Raw genomic sequence first — 6,938 nt, forward strand, 5'->3', positions numbered from 1 at the left:
AATTAGAGGTCATCCCATTTGACCCCTAATACCACATTAGCACCACCCATTTGTATGTAATTCATGGGACTATCCAACAAATATTCCTTCATATTGAGCTTAATACTATGGCACTTCCCTAAACAATTTATGGTGCCACCATCTACAATAATTACTTGAAACTCTCGTGTTGGATATATGAAATAATAGAAATTGCCAATTTATAATTGATGAATTTATGGGGACTGCCTGAATCAATCAACACTATTACCCTTTTTTATATATATCCTTCTATATTGAGGGTTTATGAAGTATTGATGCCAAACAATGCATGACAATATTTTGTTGGAGCAGTCTCTTCTAGCTCTAGATATTGTGATGATTCTAATTCTTGTTCATATTCCTCTTCAGAGTCTATGTAGAATAATTTCTTCTCACTGCATTTATGACCCTTATTATACTTGTATCATAGTTGAAACATGGTCCCTTTTCTCTTCTTTCAACCATTTTCTAAGGAGTCAACCTTTCTAGTTTAGGAAAGGGAGCATGATCTTCAATATAGTTATTAGTGATTGATTTTCTAGTGGCCATAATTTTACTTTCAACTTTCCTTTCCAAACTAAAATCATGTTCTAGATATTTAGGTTCAAAGAGATACACCTCATTTTCAAAACTTTCCTTTAAAGTTCCGATAAATAGGTTTAAGAAATTATCCTATGAAATATTATTTACACTGAGAAACAACCTTTGGAATGAATGTGCTCTATAACTGGACCCTTTTGTTGAAGATTTACCAATTTACTAAAGAATGTATTTCTCTTAATATCCCCATAAAAGTAAAATGAGAGAAATAATTTGTGTGCAAGCAAGGTGAAATGATGGTAGTAAGGTTTATGTACCAGAAGGATGAATAGGATGAATAGAAGAAGAAGAGAGACCTAAATGACTAGAAGAAGAACCATTACAATTAACATGTGATCTTACTAGTGTATACAAGGCTCAAGGCATCTTAACCAAATACCAAATTGGGGTATCCAACAAGGTACCAACTATTACTAATTGTAGGTTTTAACCCTGTACAAAAATTACCTACAAACAAATGCTTAAAATATATATATACAATGGCAACGAACACAAAACAAATACACAGGGATTTTCCTCTAGATCCTAAAACCGATACTACCAGATTTATTTTTCATTATATTCCTTTCAATGTTACAATACATATATATACATGTTGAAGAATCATAAACCCCAATCCATTAACCATGGATTAGAACATAACTACAGTCACCTTTACCGAATCTACAAAATACCATGGGTAGAAAACCATCATGCCCAAAACCATGTATAAAACCCATGCACAAAACCATAGCTAGGTCTTCCTACCTAATATAGGGTCCAAAAGAAAATTCCTGAGGCATTGCCCCGAACCCTGTGCATGGGGGTTGTACAGGGGGGTTTCCCACCCCCCCTCTAATTCCCTTGCTTCACACGTGGGGATATTCATAGAAAGAATATAACACACACCCAAAATTCTCCCACTTGTTGTTTCCTTTCCACAAAGGGCCACAAGAGAGCTTAGTCATTGGTCCAGCCCTACAATGCCCATTGTTTCTCTACACCAAGAGAACTCAGTAGTGCTCACAGACTTCATCAATGCATATGCAACATTCTTCAAAGTGTCCACCTTTACCAACAACACTCGTTTGTCCTCAATCATCTCACAAAGTGATACTAAACATCAATGTGCTTTCTCTTTGAATTATAAGAAGGGTTCTTTGCCAAGAAAATTTCAACTTGGTTGTCACAGTCTATCCTTATAGCTCGTTATACTAACCCCATACTTGAGCACAATCTCTATAATCAAACTGCTTCCTTCATTTCGTGAATGGCTCCTATGTATTCTGCCTTTGTAGTTTAAAGTCCCACGACAGATTGTCTCTTGCTCACCCAACTAACTGCACCTCTAAACAGGTTAAATACATAACCACCTGTAGGTCTTCTCTAATCCAGATCTCCAACCCAGTCTGCATCAAAAAAGCCATGGATTTTCAAAACTCTATCCAATCCTTGTCTTCCTTGGTAGCACATACCATAATCACTAGTGCCACGCAAATACCTAAAAACCCACTTCACTATTGTCCAATGCTCCTTCCCCAGTTTTGACATAAACCTGCTCAATGCTCCCACTATATGTGTAATGTCTGGTCTAGTAAAAACCATTGCATACATCAGCCTATCGACTACACTTGCATATGGAACACAAGACATTTACTATTCCTCTTCTTGTGCCTTGGGACATTGTCTAGTAGATAGATTTACACCTACATGAATATGAGCCTTCACTAGTTTACTATCTTGCATATTAAACCTCTGCAGTATTTGTAGAAATTTTGACTGTAGATTAACTTGATAATGCAATATAACTAAAGCAAAATACTTTAATCTACTTCTACAATCAATTAGTGGAAGCTTAAAAAATTTGAGCAATATCAAGTTGAACACATATAACCAGAAGAAGAATCAATGCACATGAAACACAGAAAATACTCAGGGGAAACCCTCAACTAAAAACCCCACTATCTGTATTATCATACAAGGTGGAAATACATCAAGATTATATAAAGCCTTAGCTCTCACAGCTAGCCAGCTCTCAGTACAATCCTCCTAGATGCTCATAGGCAATCAAAGCTTCTCACAAGCCTTCTCCTCTACCCTCGAAGCTCCTATTTCCTTGCGCAGTTACGTCTGGGATGATCTCCTTCACCCAGTGTAACACTATTCTCACACACTGCTCTAACACACTGTCAGAACTACGCAATCCTCAAGGAACCTTACCTTGACTGCATGGATGAGTTTCCTTTATAGGAAAACACATGCAATTGATAGTAACTTGTCCTTGACATTTAGCTCACTGGGTCTTTCTCAGAACAGGCATGCATGAGTTTCTAATGAGGGAATCTTCAGTTATCTGGAGTACACTAGTTGAGTGCATGCATGCATCAACTAACTGATAACTCACAATTAGTTCCTCAAATAGTTTGGAACTAATTTAACTGGACTTAACTCAGTAAACTGAGCTAACTAATTACAATTCAAATATAACTCAATCTTATCTCCTTAATTAAGGGATAATCTCCTTAATTTCAGGGATAACTCTTGCATGACTGCAGAAAGACTTCTAACTTGAATTTCTCCAGCTAATTAATCCATAATGAATTAATTAATTATTTCCAAGCAACTGGTGAGACTAAATTTGAATTTAATTCACAATTTTAATTCAAGGAAAAATTAAAATTGGAATATTTTGGATTATAATTTTATCATTTCTTGTTGCTATTTTCAACACTCCTTCTCAACAATAAAGGAATTCAACTCGATCTCGATTATGAACCTTTGGAATGTTATGCATGCAACGCTTCTCTCTAGTGTTGTTGCTCCAGCAACTCCAAAAACAAAAACAAAAAAACATCCAACCTGAATTAGTATGATGCATCTGTCATCAAAGTCTCTGACTGCTATTGCCTCTGTCAACTGAAAAATTTGTGCTTCAGTTGAATCTGCCTTTTTGCACTGTTTTCAATCCTTCTCTACACTCTTCAGTATCTGACTGATCTAGGCTCTCTCACTTTGACCTCTGACTGCATCAATCCCATTGATTCCTACTGGTACTATGTACTTTGTGCTCCCGTAGCAAGGTACGATCCATGAGATAAAACCTCTCAATGGACCCTGCCCAATTTCAGCCTTCTTGGGACTATCACTTCACATTACCCCACCTCACACCTGGAGGTATGGCTGCATGTGATCCCTCTGCTCACTTCTCCAATTTTGGCTCCTCCACAATTGCCTGAGACTTCTTCTAGGCTTGCATGTTGAGAGGTAATTTACTCTCCCTCTCAACCACCAAGTCTCTAACATTTTCCTTGCTCCTCAAGGCTTTGCATGCATCTTGAACCTCAAGAGCATACAAGTTCTTAACTTGTGAACCGGTATGTTTCACCTATCTCGTGGTAATGTGTCTAAGGAAAACCTTTCCCTTATTGAGGACAACATCATACCCTTTGTCCTCCAACATCGCGACTGATACCAAGTTCTTCTTCAGTCCAGGCACATACTTAACATATGTCAAGGTGATAGGAGCTCCATGCTCCCTCTGAAAAGAAATTGTTCCCACTCTGAAACACTAAACCTTTCGTCATCACCCATGTTTATGTGCCTCTTGATGTACTGAATAAACTTTTATCACCGGTCATGTGGAATGAGACTCCACTGTCAAGATACCAAACACAACCCATCATCAATTACACCATGCATGCGATGAGAGTAAAGTCCATTTTGAACTGAAAGGCTAATGCCTCACCTTCCGATCCATCTGAGGATCCCTTCTTGGACTTCTTCAATGGGCAATGAGTCGCATAATGACCCATCTCATGACAATTAAAGCATCTCACTTTAGACTTGTCACCCTTCTTCCCTCAATGAGAAGAATTTGATTCGGAATGGGAAGGCTTCCCCCTCCCTTTCCCTACCTTACTCGCTAAGGCCAGACTTTCTTCATCATCATCCTTGGATGAAGAACCATCTCATGTGCTCCTCCTGATCTCCTCCTGCATCAGATCCGACCACAGCCATTCCCAATTTGGCAGTTTCTCCCTTCCATTCACAGAGTCCTGGTAGTTATTCCAGCTCTTTGGAAGGCTAAGGAGAGCAAGGCTCACAATATCATAATCGGCAGTATTTATTCCCACACTATGAAGCTCATCTCTACAAGTGGTGAGCTTGTTCAAATATGTGGAAATAGTATCACCATTCTCCATCTTGATTCTTCGAAGCTTATCCTTGAGCGCCAATTTCCTCTGGTCGCTATTGTTCTGGTAGAGGTCCTTCAATGTCTTCCACATTGAATATGGAGTATCCTTCCCATGGAGACTTGAGACAATATGGTCTCGAACTCCCTCAAGGATGATCCGTCTCGCCCTCGCCACACACTTCTTCCACTCAGCCAACTCTTGTGCATTAGTTGAACCTGGCTTTGGGATTTCTTGATCAATGAAATCCTTCAAGCCATTGTCTTCTAATACAGCCTCCATGCGATCTTTCCATGCTATGTAATTCAAGCTGCCTTCCAAGGCATACTAGAGTCTCAAGCCATAAAATGCCATTGGCCAACCTTGAAGTATGATAAGAATTTGATTTGCACCTGCAACCCCGAACTTCAAATTTTGAATTCTCTTCTTCGTATACTGTTCACAGCTCCGATAAACTTGGCTTCGATACCATGTAGAAATTCTGACTATAGATTAACCTGATAATGCAATAAAACTAAAGAAAAATACTTTAATCTACTTCTACAATCAATTACCGGAGGCTTAAAATATTTAAGCAATATCAAGCTGAACACATATAACCAGAAGAAGAATCAATGCACATGAAACACAAAAAATACTCAGGGGAAAGCCTCAGCTAAAAATCCCACTATCTGTATTATCATACAAGGTGGAAATACATCAAGATTATACAAAGCCTTAGCTCTCACAGCTAGCCAGCTCTCAATACAATCCTCCTGGATGCTCACAGGCAATCAAAGCTTCTCACAAGCCTTCTCCTCTGCCCTCCAAGCTCCTATTTCCTTGTGCAGTTACCTCTGGGATGATCTCCTTCACCCAGTGTAACACTACTCTCACACATTGCTCTAACACACTGTCCGAACTACACAATCCTCAAGGAACCTTACCTTGACTGCATGGATGAATTTCCTTTATAGGAAAACACATGCAATTGATAGTAACCTCTCCTTGACATTTATCTCAACTGGGTCTTTCTCAGAACAAACATGCATGAGTTTCTGATGAGGGAATCTTTAGTTATCTGGAGTACACTGGTTGGGTGCATGCATGCATCAAATGACTGATAACTCACAATTTGTTCCTCAAACAATTTGGAACTAATTTAACTTGACTTAACTTAGTAAACTGAGCTAACTAATTACAACTCAAATATAACTCAATCTTATCTCCTTAATTAAGGGATAACTCTTACATGACTGCAGAAAGACTTCTAACTTGAATTTATCGAACTAATTAATCCATAATGAATTAATTAATTATTTCCAAGCAGCTGGTGAGACTAAATTCGAATTTAATTCACAATTTTAATTCAAGGACAAATTAAAATTGGAATATTCTGGATTCTATTTTTATCATTGCTTGTTGTCATTTTCAGCAATAACGTCTCGAAATACTTCCTTCAATTTAACCAGAGCTTCCTCTTTTCTTGATATTGTTTAATTTCCATGCCCAAAATATGGTTTGCAGCACCAATATCCTTCATGTCGATTTTGGAAAACAATTGGGTCTTCAAATCATAGATAATTTCTTTGTCATTTCCAATCAACAACATATCATCCACATACAAGACCAGATAAATAACACAGTCACCAATGAATTTAAAAAACATACATTGATCCTCTTTGCTTCCGGTGAAGCCAAGTCCCCATATAAATGTATCAAATTTCTAATACCCCATCCTTGGTGATTTTTTTAACCCATACAGAGACTTTTTTAACTCGCGTACCAGATCTTTCTTTCCATTCACCACAAAGCCTTCAGGTTGCTTCATGTATATCTCTTCTTCCAGATCCCCGTGAAGAAATGTTATCTTCACATCCATCTGTTCTTCCTCAAAATCAAAAGCAACAACAACAGATAAAATTAATATAATAGAAGTTGCCTTGGCAACAAGAGAAAAAATATCACCAAAATGAATTCCTGACACCTGGGAATAACCTTTTGCTACCAACCGAGCTTTGTATTTCTCCACCTTGCCTTATGAATTCATCTTCTTCTTAAACACCCATTTGCTTCCAATGGGTTTCCTTCGAGTCATCAAATCGCCCAGATACCAAGCCTCATTTTGTTTAAAGATGTCATTTCATCAACCATGGCCTCTTTCTA

This window comes from Pinus tabuliformis, chromosome Q (genome assembly GCF_031772625.1).
Source record: "Pinus tabuliformis cultivar Carrire ecotype Pingquan chromosome Q, CPIR1, whole genome shotgun sequence".
NCBI classification, from domain to species: domain Eukaryota; kingdom Viridiplantae; phylum Streptophyta; class Pinopsida; order Pinales; family Pinaceae; genus Pinus; species Pinus tabuliformis.